The sequence below is a fragment of the Spermophilus citellus genome, assembly GCF_964194105.1.
Source record: "Spermophilus citellus genome assembly, chromosome: 3".
Lineage (NCBI taxonomy): Eukaryota > Metazoa > Chordata > Mammalia > Rodentia > Sciuridae > Spermophilus > Spermophilus citellus.
Window position 1 is genome coordinate 122,043,034 of NC_138184.1, and position 20,928 is coordinate 122,063,961.

A 20,928-nucleotide genomic window follows, 5' to 3' on the forward strand; every position below is an offset into this window, starting at 1 on the left:
TGCCTTAGAGTAGAAATTCTTATCAGACTTAACTGCTGGGAATGATGGTGTCCTTGCTTTATTTATGTGACCCCTCCAAACTGATGTTGGGGATGAGGCCAGATTCTTGGCCTTTGCTAGCTAGGCAAGCATCTGTGGTTATTTCATAAGCATCTCTTGGCATAGGGAGAGCACCACCACCACACTGGTGGACAAAAGCTGTCCTTAAAATATTTCATTGATGCCAGAGGGTAAGAAGAGGGAAGAGAGGGTGAAGACCAGCTGGGACAGCTGAGATGGCAGTGACCCAACTTTGAGGGACAAGGGCTTGGCCTTACCACCTTTATCTCAGTTGGGAAGAAAGGGCTGATGTCCTGAAGCTCTGCTTAGTGAATCCTGGGAAAACATGGTGGAGAGAGTATGGCTGGGCTAGAGTGAGGTCAGTGTCCTGGACAGAGTTGGGTGGATGGGAGGGAAGAGTCTAAAGAAATCCATTCCCTTCTTCAATTACTGGAATGCTAGTGTCACTGGGAGGAGGATAAAAGCCTACACCTGTGACCAGGAAGCAGTGTGATGCCCCTCCTTGGCCACCATTTCTATTGTTAATGGGATCTGTCCTTCTCAGGGAAGGCCTGTCAGCCACCCCTGAGCCCAGGGCCACACATATTCTTCAGCAGATTCCAGACAGGCCATGGGTCAGTCCCCCTGCAGCCTGTGCCAATACCCTGGAGATTATTAATCCTATAGTCAGTTTGAAACTTGTGATTTTAAGAAGAAAGAGAGGCAGACAGGAGAATATAAGTAAAATTTGGATTACTTTAGTCTCTGTCAATTTGTCTTGTTTGTTCCTTAAGCAGTGTTGAAGTAGAGGATTTGCACAAGTTCTTTGAAACAATACTTTCTTAACAGCAAATTCCATACCTTCCAAGCAGCCAGGCAGTGGGAAGTGGCGACATGTAACATTTCCCAGCAGCCTCACTGCATTCCTCAGTGTCTTAAGAATGCCCAACCCCAACTGGGCACAGTGGTGCACAGCTCTAAATCCAGTGTCTTGGGAGGCTGAGGCAGGAGGATCACAAGTTCTAGATCAGCCTGGGCAACTTAGTGAAAGAGCCTGTCTTAAAATAAAAAAGGGGGCCAGGGTACAGCTTAGTGGTAGAATACCCCTTGGTTCAATAACCAGTGACCCTCATCCCCCCAAAATGTCCAGCCCCATGACTTTGTGTGTGTGTGCGTGTGTGTGCTTGTGTGTGTGTGTGCACGCACATGTGCATGCACACAGGTGTGTAGACCATGGGAGGTGCTGTTTGTTTTGGGGAAAGTAGGCTGTCTGACCCCAAGGGATAGAGGAATGTTGCTAGGTGCTCACCACTGATACCTAGCCTTGGGTCTTTTTTTTTTTTTTTTTTTTTTTTGTCCATACCATTTGTAGCTTAGGTAGTGCTGTTCATATGACACTTCCTGACTCTATGAACAATGATTTTGATGAGGGGAATCTGGGAGGAGAGTATCCTGACATATGGAAGGGAGAGGAAAGTTTAGATAGGAGAAAAGAATTACATGCTAGGAGAAATGGCATGGATCCTTGAGCCTCTGTGTCCTCTGAATTCTGTTCCAATAAGGCCACTACAGGATTGCTCAGAATTTTGGACAGCACAATATCTTGCTTTTCTGCATAGAATGTGTCCTGTTCATTACTATTACCTACTGAAGTAGGCTAAAAATATGCTATATGCAGTGTTAGGATCTATTTACTCTAACCTTATATTTATGTAATCTTTTATAGCTTTCAAAGTCCTGACACCTGTATTTTTGTCTGAATTTCATGACAAGCTTATGAGCCTGCAGGCAGGCATTTTTTCCCTTCATTTTCCTGATGGAGAATGGCCCATGCACTAATTAAGCTTAATGAAGTAGGCTGGGTGTGGTGGTGCATGCCTGTAATCCCAGCAGTTTGGGAGGCTGAGGCAGGAGGAGCAACAGTTCAAAGCCAGCCTCAGCAAAAGTGAGGCACTAAGCAACTCAGTGAGACCCTGTCTCTAAATAAAATGCAAAATAGGGCTGGGGATGTGGCTCTATGGTTGAATGCCCCTTAGTTCAATCTTGGGACTTCCCCCCTCCAAAAAAAAAGCATAATGAAGTGGGACTCAGGTTGTAGCTCAAATGTGTCCTGGTATGATTTCTAGCACTGAAAAAAAAAAAAAAAAAGGAGTGATGAGGTGGTCTGCTCTGCTCATGTCTTCTACATTGATGCTGGTTCCCAAGGCTGACCTTGTGTGGTCTGAGCCCATTTCTCTAGGTGATCAGAGATGTTGGGACAAGGATACCTGGCCTGTGCATGCCCCTACATGGGCAACAAGTTGCACAGGTAGCCTCAATTAGCAGGTGACCTCATAAAGCATGCCTTATCACAAAGGTGATAGGGTTGAAGATTGCAAGTACTAGTTATCTATTGCTATACAGTAAAATCTCTCTAAATCTTAGCAGCTTATAGGGGAACAGTTTTACTGGATGGTTCTGACTCAGGTTTTTCATGAGGTTGCAGCTGTGCTTAGATTCATGTGAAATAATTGGAAGCTGGCTCAGTTTTTGCCAACTTTTGGTAGGCTTCTTCATTCCTTGCCATGGGTCCTCCTTGTATATTGGTTTGCAAGTCCTCACAATGCGGTGGCCAACTCCTGTAGAGCAGGAATGGAAGGAAAAAGCTGAGCTTCAAAGCCTTTCATGATGTAGCCTTAGAAGTCACACATTCACTAGCCTCATATTTTACATGTCAAAAGACAGTCCAGTCCTCACTTAGTGGAGGAGAATTAGGCTCCAACTTTTGAAGAGGTTAGTAGAAAACATGTGCCTTTTCTAAAGCAACTTGGTTGAACTGAAGGCTCATGAAGAACGTGTTTGGAGGGACCTCTGAAGAGGAGGCTTTGATGTCCACATTCCATTGATGGTGTCACTGATACAAATTTTTCTAAAGATTGGCTTTTTTGTGTAATGAAGGCTGCATGTGGCAATTTCTTTTATATAAGTAGTTTATATATGTTCTAAAAAATGATGAAAAATTTCCCTGCCATTTAAAAAAATGTATTCTTACACACACACACACACACACACACACACAGGTTTTTCATGAGTTTCTCCCTAATCCTGATGGAGCCAGCATGGGGGTGGGACTCTAAATGTGCCAAAGAGTTGTTAGGTGATTCAGATGCCCAGTCCTGGCTAAATATGATCAATTCATTCATCTGTTAGTGTTTCATCCTCCCATCAATCCCTGAAATGCCTATTAACATATTGGTCCAGCTCTCAACCTGAGATATATAGCTTGTGTAAAATAATACTTTGGTTGAAAAAAGGAACATAAAACCACACTTATTTTTTTTAAATTTTGACTGCCCTTATTTAATCAATCATCTTCCTTCTTAAAACAAACTATAAATTAAAATGATACATGTGTGATTGTCTCTTTTAAAGTTTTGTCATATTCCCTTCTATACTAAATATTATGGAGGTTTAAAAATTAAAGGACTAATTTTTACTGATGTAGGACCATTTTAAAATTTACTTAATTGGAATATGATTTTTCTAAAAAAAATAGTGTCAATTAGAATTCATGTATCTACTATATCTGAGTGTCCCTGCCCTAAGTCTGTTTTTTTTTAGAGAGAGAGAGAGAGAGAGAGAGAATTTTTTTAAATATTTATTATTTATTTTTTAGTTATCAGCGGACACAACATCTTTGTATGTGGTGCTGAGAATCGAACCCGGGCCGCACGCATGCCAGGCGAGCGTGCTACCGGTTGAGCCACATCCCCAGCCCCCCCAAGTCTGTTGATACAGAAGGGAAGATGGGTCTCTTAACAAGTTATTAGGGCAAGGACTGTCAGAGAAATGTGTGCCAAGTACATCAAGAACATCCAAAGAAGGAAGAGCAGTGAGTTCTACTTGGAGGGTGGGGCTCAGATAAGTCCAGTTTATTTTTATGAAAGGCATTCTCAGAAAATGGTTTTGCTGAAGCAGTTCTTAAATATAACATCCCTTCCGACCCACATCACAGCCAAAATCACCCGAGATTAGCTCATGTAAATAGATCTTTGGAAACTTATTCAATGGGGGCCTTTTTTTGTTTTTGTTTTTCCTCCTTTTTTAATTTTTTTTATTGGTTGTTCAAAACATTACAAAGCTCATGATATATCATCTTTCATACATTTGACTCAAGTGGGTTATGAACTCCCATTTTTACCCCAAATAAAAATTGCAGAATCACATCGGTTACTTACATTTTTACATAATGGCATATTAGTGACTGTTGTATTCTGCTACCTTTCCTATCCCTTACTATCCCCCCTCCACCCCCTTCCATCTTCCCTCTCTACCTCATCTGCTGTTGTTCAATTCTCTCCCTTGTTCCCCCCCTTTCCCCTCACAACCTCTTATATGTAATTTTGTGTAACATTGAGGGTCTCCTACCATTTCCATATGCTTTCCCTTCTTCCTTTCTCTCCCCCCACTCATCTCTGTTTAATGTTAATCTTTTCCTCATGCTCTTCCTCCCTGTTCTGTTCTTAGTTGCTCTCTTTATATCAAAGAAGACATTTGGCATTTGTTTTTTAAGGATTGGCTAGCTTCGCTTAGCATAATCTGCTCTAATGCCATCCATTTCCCTGCAAATTCTATGATTTTGTCATTTTTTAGTGCTGCATAATACTCCATTGTGTGTAGATGCCACATTTTTTTTTTTTTATCCATTCATCTATTGAAGGGCATCTAGGTTGGTAGCTATTGTGAATTGTGTCGCTGTGATCATTGATGTGGCAGTATCCCTATAGTACGCTCTTTTAAGATCCTCAGGGAATAGTCCAAGAAGGGCGATAGCTGGGTCAAATGGTGGTTCCATTCCTAGCTTTCCCAGGAATCTCCATACTGGAGGGTAAAGGGTGTGGAGAAGTACAGACACCTGTGAGATCCAGTGCTGCAGTGTTGGCAATTCTTGCACATGATAACTCTTTGACTAGCAGAAAGCAAGGGGCACATGAGAGTTAAAAAGAATGTGAACCCTTGGCCCCAGGAGTATGTCATACACCTTATTGTCCCAGCATGTCCTGTTTGCATTGCAAAATAGCCCTATCAGTGACAGTCCTAAAGGGCGGGTCTACCTCATTGACTATTGCAAGTTCAGAAACTTGCAGCATGACTTTTTTGGCCCAATTTTTTTGAGCAGTATTTTTTAACATAAACCCTTGAAATAGATTTTATTGAAGAAGTGATATATTTAATACTCTTAATTCTACGTATATTGGGCACAGACTATAAGAATGAAAGTATAACTCTATAAATCTGAGTAGATACAAAAATATGTATATATTCCTGGGCCCCAAGGATGTCATGGTTTAGTTGGAAGCTAGGAGAAGCAAATGTAGAAAAATGTTAAACTTTATGTAGACAAAGTTCAGACTAAAGTAGTTATTGATGGATGAAAAACTTAGATAAATTACTATAGGTTAAGGGACTGTGGTTCATACACTGATAATACAGTGCATGATCCAGTTGCTCCTTACTAAGGAGGAATAGTCTTGTAGTTTGAATTTCGGTTGGTTCTCACAGATAGATCTCTCATTAATGAATTAATTAATCTCATGGATAGATTCTTTTCAAGCAATTTCTTCTTTTTCTTCTGTGTGATTGAATGGTACACTGAATTTTTAACACACCTTTGGTGAGGTATATTTATGTACAATAAACTATATATCTTTAAAGTATACAATCTGACGAATATTGAATTTACATATGATTACACTCTCAAAATCACAAGCAAGATACAGAGGTTTTTGGTCTTTGTTTTTTTTTTTTTTTTTTTTTTTGATCACTGTTAAAAGTTTCCTTGTGCTTCTCTGCAATTCATCCATTCCTTTTCCTCTGCCCTGGGATCTACCATTGATATCTCTCTCCTGCTCTCCTCACCTCTCTCCTATATATTGCATTGTACTGTAGTTTTTTTTTTTCTCTCTCTCATCTAGTTCTTTCACTAAACATAATGGTTTTGATACTTACTCATATTGTGGTATTTCTGGAGTTCATTTCTCTTTATTGATGAGCAGGGTTTCACTCACCACAACAATTATCTATTTATTCTCCTGTTGACAGACATTCGGATGGTTTCCCGTTCTGGCTATTATGAATAAAGCTATTATGATCATTCATGTGTAGTCCCCCCCCCCCCCCCCCGCATCCACCAGGGCTTCGGATTGAACCCAGGGCCTTGTGTATAATAGACAAGCACTGTACTGCTGCGCTACATCCCCAGCCCTTTTTATTTTTTTATTTTGAGATGGTATGTTGCTATGTTGCCCCAGCTGGCCTCAAATTTGTAATTCTTCTGCCTCAGCCTCCTGAGTAGCTTGGACCATAGGTATGGTTTTAGGCACCTAGACATTTAATTTTTGTGTCAACACATAATCCTTTTCTTTTGGGTAAAAACCTAGGAGTGGAATGGCTGAATTACATGGAGGTTGTAGGTTTAATGTGTTAAGAAGCTGCTAGGCTGTTTTCCAAAATAGTTATTCCCTTTTGCATTCTACCATCCATGGATGAAAATTGTAATTGCTGGGTCAGTATTTAATATCTAATGTGTGCAAAGTTTATCAAATTTTAAATGTTAAAAGCTTTCATGAGGTCTAGTCTATCTTTAGTAGCTTACTTCTTTAGTTCCAAAATTGTCTTGCTCAAGGAGAAGTGGAATCACAGTAACCAGGCAGCAACCTTCACTTCAGGTGAGCATTGCACCCAAGTCTGGGTTGCATGGACATCCTTGGAGGGTCCAGGTCCTCTTTCCTGGGGACTCACAGGGGAGGCCGTGAGTTGGCCATCATGATGGGGAGGAACTTCCCTTCCCCAATCTCTGGCATGTGGACAGGGGAAGAAAGGAACATGATCTCAAATGTGAGGATGCCTCCCCACAGGCCACTCTGAGCTTTCTTGCCCAGGTTTGCAGACCTTCCTCAAGTGACCAGAGGAGAGCAATTCTTGGAAGTACAAAGAAAGCTGTTTGCTTCAGCAAATAAAGTGTATTACTAATACCAGGCTTTAGGAGGTAAATGCCATTCTGCAACCTGTATACTCAGAAAAATGAGATATTATATCGCATCTGATTCAAATTTTTGTACGATATGTCAAGGTCATTGTACTGTCATGTGTAACTAATTAAAACAAATAAAAAATAATAAAAAAATAAAGAATACAAATTGAATTAGGTTGGCCAAATTATCTTTTTCAGCCTCTAATTCAGCAATTTTCTTTTTTCACTATTATCACTCATATTTAAACAATGTTCTCTCTAAATGATTAGATAATTAGAATAAAATTTTAGAACAGATGACTTTTCAGGGCACTTTACTAATTAATAAACAGCTGTTGATTTGAAGATTCATTTAATTCTATTCAGTGGATGTCTTTAAATTATGTAAAATGGATTATGGAAATTTTAAGTGTTCATTAAAAATAAAGAACATGGCATACCGACACCATGTACCCATTTACAAGCTTTGACAAATTTTAATATTTTGTTAATGTGGTTTCATCTATCATCTGATTATTTTTTTTGTCTTGAACATTTTAAAATAAAAAACCCACAAGCTGTCTTTTTTTTTTTTTTTTTTTAATGTGTGTGTGTGTGTGAATACTCCCATGTGCCAGCTAATAAGGATGACTTTCCTCATGGCAATCACCTCCTTAGCCTTGTGACAAAACCAACAGTGAGGTCCTTAGTGGCATTTAAGTCCCTATGTATATGTACATTTCCAAGATTGTGTTTAAAGCAACTTTTTATAGTTGAAATCATTATTTTATTTTTAGTACTGGGGATCGAACCCAGGAACACTTTACCACTGAGCTACATCCCCAGCCCTTTTTATTTTTATTTGAGACATGGTCTCACTGAGTTGCTGAGGGTCTTGCTAGATCTCCCATGCTGGACTCCAACTTGTGATCCTCCTGCCTCTACCTCCTCATTCTTTCAGATTATTGGTGTGTGCCGCTGTGCCTGTGTGATCATGATTCTTAAACTGGAACTACCAAAGGTTGGGACTATCAAAGACAGTTGGTTTTCATGAATTCCCTTCTGGTTATATTATGTATATGCCCTTATATTTCATGTCTGTATCTTCTCGTCACTCAAATTCCCCTCATATGTGGCAAATGTGGCTTAGCCTTACTTATAGTTAGTTCCCTTGATGATGCCTGTTCTGTCTTTGTGGCCTCTGTACTGATCTCCCTGGTGTGCTATGGGTGATGCATCTTATCTTACTTTGTGATCTCTGCTTCTCACATGGCTCATTTGCTCCAGCCGAGGTTTCCTTTTTCCTTTTCTTAGTATTCCCTGTAGCTAGTCAGCCACCTGTTCCCTCACTCATGACCTTTTATCCATTCCCTAGCATGAGAGGGACACTGTGCTAGATGCTGGCAACCTGGCCTTCTGTGAGGAGGGAGAAGAACAGAGGCTGGGTTTCTTTTGTGCGGTGCATGTGATGTTGCTATGGGAAGACAAGACCAGAGGGTGGGGCACCCATACCTCATCGGAGGCCACTGCTGGAGGAAGTATGCTGGAGCTTGGACAGGAGGTCTGGATGCACAGGCAGAGAGAGGCGCTTGCTTGACAGCAGGCAGGGAGTTATCCCAGATGTCTCTGGGGAGTATCATTTAGTGCATGGGTTGTGAGTGTCATTATTTTAGTAATTTAGTCTTCCCAAAGCTTACAAAGAAGGGAGAAGGCTGAGGTTGTGAAGGATGGCACTGGGAAAGTTGTACAGGCAGTAGGGAGCCCCAGAATAGTTCAGGTAGCATGGTGACAAGACTCACATTTGAGCTTTAGAAAGGTGAAGCATATCATTCATATTCCTTGATCTTTGTATCTGAATTTACTTAAGGGTAGGTGGTTAAACTAATTTCTGGGTTGAATAAGACTTAAAGGTAGACTTAGCACAAATCATTTAATAACTACAACAAATATTTCCCATCCTGGTTACCTGAGCTATGAAATTTTGGATTTCACATGATCCCTGCTGGGAAGGAGCCTAGTGAACATCTGGCCTGTCCTTCTAATTTGATGGACCTTTCTGAACCCTGTTTTTCAATAATTAACAATCAGATTTCTTTCTGTGTATATGTGTGTGTGTATAACTGGGGACTGAACCCAGCAATGTTCTACTACTGAGCCGCATCCCCAACTCTTTTTATTTTTTTTATTTTGAGACAAGGCCTCAATTTGCAATCCTCCTCCCTCAGCCTCCAGAACTGTTGGGATTATAGGCATGCTCCATCATGCCTGGGACAATCAGATTTAAAAGAGAAATTAGTTATGCTAGTAGCACTTACTGTCCCTTGGTAGCTAATAGGACATGATATGTACAGTTGACATTGCCACTTGCCTGTTCTGTTGTCCCTATGATTGGCATATGCCTTTGATTGTGTTTGCACAGTGCAAGGATCCACCTTGAACCATTGTTCCCTCTCCATTTCAGAAGGAAATATGACTACCCTAAGGTTGTTGCTGCTCAAGTGGAGAATTTCTCTTTCCAGCACCTTCATATCTCCATCTGTTGTCCCTTATTCATGCTGCCATTTTTCTCTGTATCCCATCTGTTTTGCCAAGGCCTTGGTATGGGGCCTGTATGCAAGAAGTTTAATAAAAATAGAAACACAATACCAAGCCAAAAAAAGACAGAGTGAGGAGAGATATTAACCATGAAAGCAAAGCTGTGTGCCGTGGTTGAGCATCAGTTTTGTCTTTGTGTGTCTGACAAGCTGGGCAAAAGGGAAACAACAATTTCCATGGTTCCCATTATTGAAAGTAGGACACGTTCTGGTTTCTCAAAGGAGGGCATCATTTTTTTTCTGGCACTAAAAGGTAATTACTTCTTTTTGTTTGTTCTGGTCACTGCTGCTCACATTAATTCTGTGGCTTACTGGAAATGTTCCTTTGGAATTCACAGACACTAAGCAGACCAACTGCATGTGGAGTTTGTGACAAAGAGTGTGGGCATGGAACCACGTCACTGTGGGCAGAGGGCATCTGCTGCGCATCCCAAAGGCAAGAGCCAGGGCTGCTTGTCCTTGAGTTGGATGGGTATAGGAGCTCTGGGTAGGAAATGCATGGAAGGATAGAAGGAACCAGGCACAGAGGTATTTGAGAAAGGAGACTTATCTATACAGTGTTGGAAGTCAAGCAGAGAGAACAGCTGGACAAGATCTCGCATGGACATTCACACTGATGTGCTGCCCACCAGGAGCCCTAGCCATAGACAGTGGAGGATCCATGAAAGATCATTGGCTCTTGTCTTAAAAAAACTAGCCCTGGCAGCTGTGTGAAGCGGGGGATATATGGTGCAGGGAGACAGGTGGGTTAGGCCATGGTAATTGCCCAGATGCAAAAGGAGAAGGTTCTGAGCTGCCATAGGAAGGAGCTGTGGGCTCAGAACAGGAAGATAAGGGCATTAAAGACATCTGTCAGTGGTGGAATGGAGAGGAGTGGTGATCAGTGGTAGGAGCAGAATGAGGGAAGAAAAGGTGAGTTTGGGGTTCTAGATGGTAGGACTTGGTTAGTCATGAAGATCATAAGAACAATTACTGTTTGAAGAGCCTTTTACAAATTGCCTTTCCAGGCATGAAGGCACAGTTGTCCAGTTAAAGTGTGAAGACGATAGGACAAGACTTATTGGCTCATTTCATGGTGTGACTGAGGAAGATTCAGAGATTCTTTCAGAGTCCTGCAACCAAAATGGTGGGAGCCAACCTCAGGCCAGAGGAGCTGACTCCCGGGGCCTTTGAGTGCTTCTCAAAAGTGGGATCTGGAATCTATAGCCAACCTGCAGTTTGGAATAAGGAACAAAAGAATAGCTTCCATATTGGGTGAGAGTATAACAAAGGGCTGATGAGGGCAACCACCCTGGTATGCTCTGATGAGGGGCTTCTTGCACTGCAGGGGACCAGGCTTCAGGGGCCTTAGAAATCATCAAGGTACAGGAGGCGCTAACTTCCATTCAGGGCCTGCTAATGCCACTGTAGGAACTGCTCCTTCACTCTGACTACCTCTTTCATTTTCATCTGATGTTCTCCTTACCTTGTTTTCCTAAGGGTATCATATCATGGGTGGACTAAGAATTTACCCAGAGTCTAGGGTTGCCAGATAACATACAAGAAGCCCAGTTAAATAAGAACTTAAGATGGAAAAAAATACTACCATAATTCTGTCCAAATTTCCGATTGAACTAGGCTTCCTGTATTTTTATTTGCTATTTAACCCACTATCTTAGTTTGGATTGCTATAACAACAACCCCACAGACTGAGCAGCTTAAACATTTTTTTTTTCCCACAATACGGAGGCTGTAAAGTTCAAGATTAAGGTGCTAGTATGGTATGGTTGGTTCCAAGAGCTCTCTTCCTGGCTTGCAGATAGCTGTCATCTTCATTTCTTCACATGGAGGAAAGAGGAAAGAGAGAGAGAGAGAGAAAAAGAGGTGGGGGAGGGAGGAAGTGAGGGAAAGAGAAAGAAAGAAAATGAATATGAATATGAATGCACAAGCTCTCTGTTGTCTATCTGATCTTATAGTAGCACTAATTCCATTTATTAGACTCCATACTCATGACCTAAGCATGTCCCAGAGGCCTCACCTCCTCATACCATCACCTTGGGCATTAAGTTTCAACAGGTTTTTTAGGGGAATGCAAACACTGAGTTCCATAGCATAGTGTCATGGAACCAAGAGATGATCTATAAAACCTAACTGGCTATTTTGCTATTATAATCTGCTGCTGTTGGGTATTGCAGTTGTGAGAGTGAGAAGGTGTCCAGGGGAAAGTGTGTGAAGTGAGGACATAGGGCACCCAGTGAATTCTAAGGTGCACCAACTCCCTGAGAGATAGCCCAGAATGCTCCAGCAGCAAAAATTGAGATGAGGGAAGCGGGGCTGAAGGAGCCTGCCCAGATGCTGCAGGGACTGTGGCTCTAATGAGAACTGAGATCAAGTGTCAGTGGGAGGGGATGCCTGTGACCTCATTGAGTCAGTCAGGAGATGGCAGAGACTAGTTGGCCAAGAGTTTAGGAGGCCAGATAAGGAGGGGATTGTGAGTGGTTATTGATTTTCCTGAAGGCATCTGTTGGGAAAGGAGATCAAATATTTTGCAAAATAATCAAATGATAGACTCCTTTTTTACTTGAATAGAATGAGAAGTTAGGGGAAAAAACAAAACAAAACACTGGTATAAACCAGTTGGTTGACATTTATTAGTCACCAAATTCTGAATCCCAGATGAGGTGGGCACACTTGGAGGAGATGTGGTTCATATTATCTACAGTTCTCTGCCCGGTTTCTTATTCAGGCTGTGTCTGTATGCCATTGTTATTACAAGGGTAACAATAACTTTTGACTGTTTTATATTGTTATTAAGGGCAGGTTGAAAAAACAAATATTGTGGGCCCTCAATATTTTGCAGGTTCTGCATCTGCAAATTCAACCAACCACAGATCAAAAATATTTTAAAATACAGAGTTTATTTCTTGGCATTATTCCTTAAACAATAAAGGGTAACAGCTACTACAGTAACATGTGCATTGAATTTAGTATTATAAATTATGTGGAGATAATTTAAAGTGCACAGAAGAGTATGTATCGGTTATATGTGAATCCTATACCATTGCCATTTTACATAAGGGATTGAGCAATTGAAGATTAGGATACCCAGGGTAGGTTCTGGAACCAATACCAACCCACACCATTACAAGGGATATATATCACTGCATATAATAAAGTGGGGGAGGACAGCTTTCCATGGACATCCATCTTGAAGACAGGTACTTAAATCCAGTTCTTACTTTCTATTTGGATTATTACTATTTTTAAAGTAACATAGAATCCCATTGACTTATTTTGTGTGTAGTTCTGTGGATTTCACACTTGTGTAGATCCATGTAGCCACCAGCTCAATCAGGGTACAATAGAGTTCCTTCACTTCAGCTGTACCACAGGACTGCATGATGTTCTCTTCTAAATAGTCTTCCTGGCAACTGCTGATCTGTTCTCTGTCTCTGTAACTTTCTGAGACTGCCAGGTAAGTAATACCTGAGCCTAATTTCATTAACTTAGCATACCCTCTTTTAGACTCAGCTCCTTGCACGTGTGAACAGTTTGTTCCATTTTCATTGCTGAATAACCTTCCATTCTGTGGATCCTCCAAGTTTGTTTACGATCCCATGAGCAACACTCCAGTTCCATTTACTTTTTATCCTCACCAATATTTGGTAATATTAAAGTTTAAAAAAAAAATTAGCCATTTTATAAGTACAGGATAGTATCCCATCATGGTTTTAACTTGCATTTACCTGATAGCTAATAATGTTAAGAATTTTTGTTTATTTGCCATCCATGTATCTTTTCGGTTGGATTGTTTTCTTATGTTGTGTTTTGAAGTTTCTTTATATAATGTGGTACAACTCCTAAGTCATATATCTGATTTGTAAATTTATCTTTTCTTGTCTATATAGCTTGTGTTTTCATTATTTGGCAATGTCTTCAGAAGAGTGGAAGTGGGTTTTTGTTGTTGTTGTTTGGTTTTGTTCTGCACTAAAGGGGATTGAACCCAGGAAATTCTACCATGGAGCTACATACATCCTCAGCCCTTTTTAATTTTTTTTTTAAACTTTTGAGCCAGAGTCTTGCTAAGTTGCTGAGACTGGCCTTGAACTTGCATTCCTTATGCTTCAGCCTCCCAATCGCAGCACCATGCCTGATAGTAGAAGTTCCCAACTGCCACGAAGTTCAGTTTCTTATGGATATCTTGCTTTAGACATGCATTAAGTGCCCCTTCCAAGAGCTCTTGCCTAACATCAGGCCATGAGAAATCTTTCTCTTAGATTTTCTACTACAGGTTCATTACTTTTACTTTTCATTTACATGCATGTTCATTTTTGAGTTAATTTTTATATAAGATATGAGGTTTGGGTCACTCTTCTTCTTCTTCCTACTTGTTGGCATGGGGTCTTCACTTGTTCCAACACCATTTATGGAGAAGGCTCTCATTTGTCTATTTACTTACCTTTGCATCTTTATCAAAAAAAAAAAACTTGGCCATATTTCTGTGGATCTATCTCTTGATTATATTGTTTACTTGATATGTAAACATTCCTTTACCAATATCATACTGTCTTGAATATTGTAACTGTATAGGAAGTTTTTAAACTCTGCACTGTGATTTCCCCAACATTTTTCTTTTTCAAAACTGATTTCACTGTTCTTCTCTCTGTTTCTCTCTTATTTATTTTTATTTTAACTTTCTTTAATACTGGGGATTGAATCCAACAGTGCTCATCCCCAGTCCTTTTTATATTTTATTTTGAGACAAAGTCTTGTTAAGTTGCTGATGATCTTGCTAAGTTGATGAGGATGGCTGTGAACTTGGAATCCTGCCTCGGCCTCCCTAGCCATTGGTATTACAGGAGCCCGTCACTGTACTTCTCATAGTCTTCCCTGAATTCTGCCAGGTTTCATAGTTGCACTGAATGGGAGAGACAGAGAGGAGTAAGTTTATTTTATTTGAATTGTTTTTCTTCTTTGAAAACGCATGTGCTTAATACATCCAGACAATGAATGTTGTTTGGAATCAAGCCATGAAAGTATATGAAGGAACCTTAAATGCATATCACTAAGCCAAATAAGCCAATCTCAAAAGGCTGCATCATTTCAACTATATGACATTCTGGAAGAGGGAAGACTATGGAGACAGTAAAGCAGATGCCAGAGATGAGAGAGAGAGAGAGAAAGAGAGAGAGAGAGAGAGAGAGAGAGAGAGAGAGAGAGAGAGAGATGGATGGATGGATTGGCAAAGCACAAAGGATTTTTGGGGCAGTGAAACTATCCTGTATGATACTTATAGTGGTAGATTCATGTCATACATTTGTTCAAATCCACATAATGTTCACTAGGAGTGAACTCTAATATACAGTGTGATCTTTGGGGTGATGATGATATGTAACTGCGTTTGTTGAAACAAATACATGACTGATGTGGGGGTGATGACACTGGGGGAAGCTGAGAGAATATAGGAAATCTTTGTGCCTTCCTCTCAATTTCATGTGAGCCTAAAACTGCTGAAAGAAAAGTTATTTTAAAAATAACATATGTGCCAAAGATCAGATGATGAAATGATTGAGGTGCTAGTAAATATAGTTGAAAGTTCACATGATTTATTTGAAACACAGAGGAAATAAAATTATTAAAGAAAGCATAATGTACTTTGAAAGTATACCTGTAAATGTCCCCCATTTTCTCTTTAATAGTTGTAACATGGCTCTTAATTATATTCTTCTATGTGTTTTCTAGGCTATATCCTTTATTAGAATCATCAGGATTTTTTAGATAATTTTAAAGATGCCAAAACTTCTCAACAAAGTTAAGGTGTGTACAATGCCGTTTGCATAAGTTTGTGGTGTGTCTTCTCCCTGAATCATTGGGTTTTAAAAAGCTAAGCATAGATCATTCACCTCTTGGTGCTGGGCTGGAACATAGGGCGGGGCTGGTGGTAATTTGAGAATGACAGTAGCTGTATTTTTCCCTACAGGACCACAAGTGTCTTGGAGGAAAGTATTTCTCTGCTGCCTGCCGCATGCTGCGTGGGCACTGCCATTAGTCACAACCTGCAGCCTAGGAAGTGTGCGTGCTCCACAGGTTCAGTATTTCTGCTGGCTCTGTAACTGCCAATTATCTCCAAATTGAAATCATCTAGAAAAACAGAAATTGCATGTTGAGAGATTGTTTTCCTGTTGTTGAAATTACAGCGGTCATTTTCATTTGGTATAGTTTTTGTTGTCTGTTATTCTTACTTTTGGAAGAATGGCATGGAAGTGGTGATCTACAATTCACTGGTTTTGGAAGCTGGAGTCTCAGACCCATCTAAATATAGCACCGTTGTCTCTGGAGAGGGTGGAAGAAGCAATCTGAGTGACCCTACATGGGCTGCTGTCCACCAGGCCCTGTGTTCTTTTCTGTGCACACCCTCCCTCCCTGCTTCTCAATTCAGCTAATCTCCAGATCAGATTTACCCTGCTTGCTGTGCATGTGTGTGGGAGTCTCTGTGAATGTGGAGCTTCTAAATATACTCATCACTTGATATGGGTATTTATGTTCTAGTATTTGTGGTGCTGGCACTCCAGGTCGGCCACTGTGTTTTTAGTGCAGAGTTATGATTGTACTTGAGAAGTCTCCAGGGACCAGCTGTTGACTTGATGTGTTCCTGTGGCATCTCATGCCAGGACAGAGAAGATCAGTAAACAATGTGAAATGGATCTGCCCTGTGATATCCACAGATACACTGTCCCTCACTTCCTGTTCCTCAGAGGCAGCTTTGGAATATTGCTGGGAGTTTAGAAAGCATTTTGAGGGTCTAGGCTACAAGTGAGATGATCTCTCTCCCCATCTGCTGTCTTCATTGAGTGTTCTTATCTCTCAGTCTCTGCATGTACACGTGCTGTGTCATTCTCTCTCACCCTCCTCATAGTCCCATCTATGCATCTGCACACATGCAAATCTCTGTTTATAACTTCCTTCATTGGCATCAGGAGACCTGGCTCCTAGTCCTTCAGTAGATTTACTTATTTGTTTAGTTCTTTGTATGTAATTAGCCTCTTAGCCATTTCAGCCTCTCCTCGGCTTCTTTCAACCATACTTCTTAAAGAGAAGAAAATCAAGAAAGGGAAAAGTACCTTTTAAAGAAAGGTTCACTTATTATTATTATTATTATTATTACCTTCCAATTCTTAATACACCTTTATACCACAATTTAAAGAATTATTGAGATTTAAAAAAAGGTTCATTTTCCCACTGAAACAATGAAGATTGCACTAATCTGTAAAAGTCCCAGAACTTTTAGAAATTGACTTTGAGACATGAGAATTTTTGATAGAAACCTATATTAAAATAAATACTGTATTTCCCCAATAAGAAAAAAAAATGTTTTATTGAGATCTGCTTCACATAACGTACAACTCACTTGTGTATTTTGTGAGGTTTTAAGTTATGAAAGTGTTCAAAAAATTTCAGGTCAAAGGCAAATCATTGTAGGCAAGAGTTACCAGCTTATGTGCCTCTTTCATTAGCATTCCCAGGGCCTAACGTTTAATAAACCTTTCTTATGGAAATTTTACTTGTGTTATTCTCCAGGGAAGTCATGGTAAAGGTGGCCTTGGAACCGTGGATCTGCTGACTGAGCATATGGTCCTTTGTGGGTCACTGCTGGCCTGTCTGCTGACACTGAAAAAAACAGAGCTTGGAGTCAAGGCCCAGCTGCTGCTGACTCAATGGGACTGCATTCTTCAAACAGTGGGGGAAGTGTTAGGAGGCAGTTCTTGACTATGAGACTGTCCCACAGCAAAGTAGGAGCAGAACTAGTACTTCTTTGGCTCAATGTGATGTAGACTTGAACCTCAGAGCTGGTGTGGTCATTGTGGTGTCAGATGAAGCATTGTCCTTGACCTTGGCAATAGGCATCCTATCCTGGCTGTATGAAGCCGCTTGGCCTGTGGTCCAATCTCCTGGCTGTTGCCTGTGCAGAGACTGATGTCAGGGCCTTGACCAGGAGGGCCTGTTGCACTGCCTGCCACAGGCCCTCCCATCTTGGCATGTCAGTGTTTCCAGGGTTTCCTTGACTTTGGTGCTGAACCCTAGCTGTATTTCATAACTCTTATTTTACCAAGTTTTTCTCTTTTACCTGCATGTCTCAAATGACTCCTCTCCCCTGTGAGCTAAAGGCCAGGCTCATGGTGGAGCTGACAGCCCTTCCCCATCTGGCCCAAGTGTACATAAAGGTTGACTCTCCTGTCCCTCCAGTGCACCAGAGTTTTCCCTCATTTCCTGGGGTATCTTCTGTTCCATTTACATCTCACTTGGCCTCAGCTCGCAGCCAGTCTCCTCACCCCTGGCCCATGTTCACTGCAGGAGGTGGCTATGGGTCCTCTGAGTTCATCCCTCTACCCTGTGTAGTCCCTGGCCTTCCACAGGCATTCTTAAAGCCTGTGGAAGGGTTGAATGACTAAACAAGAAGGACTAGTGCTGGCTAGATGGGGAGGAAAAGCCCTCAATGCAAGAAAGCCCCAAGTGAACATACTCTGAGGGGCAAAGCGGACCCTTCCATCCTTTCCCAGTACTTTGGGAAAGGAGTGATTCCTTTCCCAGTACTTTGGGTCATACTCTTCTTTCCCAGAAGCCTCAGGGCAAGGGGCTCCCAGAAATTGACAGCAGGTAACATGGGCACAGCTCTTGCTGCTGTCTGTGAAAATGATGCTTAATGGAGTCAAGGAACATTTAATCACAGGTTCCAAATCTTCCGAGGACAAGTGTGAGTCATCTTTCTCAATCTGTGATTAAAATGGCTGATTAAAATGGATCCTTCAAATTCCTGTTTTATTGTAATCAAAAGGAGTTCTGTGGCCTCAGAGCCTAAGTTTGCATTTTGAGCTTCAGGATGCTGCTTGATATTTGCTTCTTCAACCAGCTCTTTTCCTGCGTTTAGCACAGTGGCTTTTATTTGGAGAATCCAGGGTGGATTTCATAGGGAAAAGAATAGGGCCCATTGTCATGGAAGATTAATCTAAAAAATGCTAAAGTACCTCTTTATTAAAACAAAGTCTGAAACTCTAGGTGAGCAGGTTAGAGGAAGAAGGGAACAAGGAGAGAGGGTTGCAGCATTTAGTGAGGCTTCAGAAACATCCTCATCAGAAGTGGAAACGCTTATTTTGTTTTTTCCAAGGTGAGGCAGCCTTCTGCATGCCTTGTGGATGGTTCTGTGTTCTTACCTTTGTTGCATCAGGGTTTGGCCAGGAGGATGCCAAGGAGTTCCCAGAGTGGGCCTCACTGATACTGGGGTCAGTTTCTGGGGACTGGTTGTGTGGAGCACCTCTAGGAATCCCGCAGCTCTCCATGCTGCCTGGAGCCCAGGGCATTGGTATTTTGGGAAGTTTCCCAGTTGACTCTGATGGACATCTGTAGGTGAGGACACCTGGGTCTGTGCCATAGCAGCTCCCAGGCCTTCTGCTCTGTTTTTATTAGGATGTTTCCTCCAAAAAAAGGATCTTTTCCTCTCCATCCTCTCAGACAGCTTTTTGCTCTGGTAGAGTCTTGCCCCCAATCCTTCCCTCTCTGCAAATCTGCTCTGCAAAGAGGTGAAGCCATGGGCATGGGGATGTAAGGACCGGAACACTGGAACAGCACTTAGCCTTGTGGATCCATGCATTTGCCCTGTGGATCCAGAACCAGCCCTTCCCCCAAAAGTAAAAAACAAAATCCTAATCACATAAAAGGAATTCTGATCCTAGACACCAGAGGTCCTCTTCAATTTCACTCAGCACTACTGATAGGAAGTGAAACAAAATAGGAGGTTCCAGGGGATTTGTGCTTCAAAATTTACATAAAAATTTTGCCTTGTTCTTGCATATTAGAGCTTACTCTGCAGGGGGTGGGGTGGGGGTGGGGGTGGTGGAGGTGGGGCCTCTTTCTGCAGCCAGCCTTTCTCATCCTTTCCTTTGGACCTGACCTGGCCTCTCCAGTGTCTGGAGTAGTGTAAACATTTAGCTATTGTGCGTGTCTCCTCTCCATTTGCCCTGGATCCTTTCCCTCCTCCTCAGCCCTGCCTTCATCCCTCTCCCAGCCATTCCCTATTCCTGGGGAAGCCAGCCCAGGAAGCTGGGGTTCAGGCAGATCATTTTCATTTTCATTTGTTAACATTGGTGTTTCCCATTTCAGACACCCCTCCACCCGCCCGCCAAAATGCAAACCTTCAAATAATTAGTATGAGAGAAGAGGTTTTTTTTTTTTTTTTTTTTTTTTTTTACTACTAGTGTCTCAGCATTCCTTGAAAATACAGTTCTTGTGTCTTTTATTTTAAAACACAACTGGTTAATAGACAAATTAAGACTTAGACTTATGTCTTCTGGAGCTAGTGTTGTCTGAGGCAGAGCACCACAGAACATGGAATTCCTACTGAAAGACATTTTCTTTATGAAATTTACTGTGTGAATATGAAAGATTGTGTTGAACCTGTGCTCAAAGGTTTCTTAGTGGCAGTATTTCAACTGATCTTTATAGTCTGCACTTTCCTGAGTAAAGTTGCCACATAGATGTAAAAATTGTCTTCTGCTCCCAGATCCAGACATCCACCCCATGATGTATTTCTGTCCTTCTATCATAGATAAGTAATAGTTTTGGCTTGGTTCATTAATTTGAAAGTAAAAGATTAAGAACTGGGATAGAGTTAGGAGCTTGTTGTCACAGTGGGGTGAAGAGATAAAGAGCCACTCAGTGAGAGTTGTAGCAGTGGCCATGGACAGGAAGGGACATATAGGAGGTTCTTGCAAGGGTGCTGTCATCAGGCCTGTGCTGACTTTGACCTGGGGAGAAGAAGGGACAATGAGTGTATTCTTCTCCTGGGACACAGAGAGGGTAGTGTGCAGTGTCTTTGGGAGTGATATTGAAATAAGACTGCGTGAGTTTGAAGGCCTAATGTGTTGAAGGGGCAGAAAGAGCTGGGAGGAAAACCACAGCAGGGACAGCAGGCAAATGGAGATCCTTCACAGGGAGAGAAGTGCCTGGCTGCAGGGACACACAAGGAATTGCTGTGAAGAAGGTGGGTAGTTGGGCTACAGTGAGGCATATAAATGGGAGGGTTACAGGTAAAGGAAGAGCGCCAAGAGCAAGTGGCTGAGGAAGGTCATACCTATAGGTGACAGAAGTGCAGGCAGAGATTCCAGATGGAATTAGCTTCACCAGAGAAATGAGCGCAGTACGTGAACTAGGTGGGTCAGTGATACACTTAAAAATAAATATCTAAAATAAGTTTTATGAGGAGTTGGAATTCCAAGATCATTGAAGCATTTAGGTATTTTGGGAATTGTATTTGATTATCAAACTATTTTG

The 20,928-nt window shown here is 41.5% G+C and overlaps 1 protein-coding gene across 11 annotated transcripts in view; it reads left to right on the forward strand.

Annotated features, from left to right (window-relative positions):
• The window catches only part of COBL (cordon-bleu WH2 repeat protein), a 307,667-nt gene that overhangs the window by 12,979 nt on the left and 273,760 nt on the right, over positions 1-20,928 (forward strand). The window lies entirely within an intron of this gene.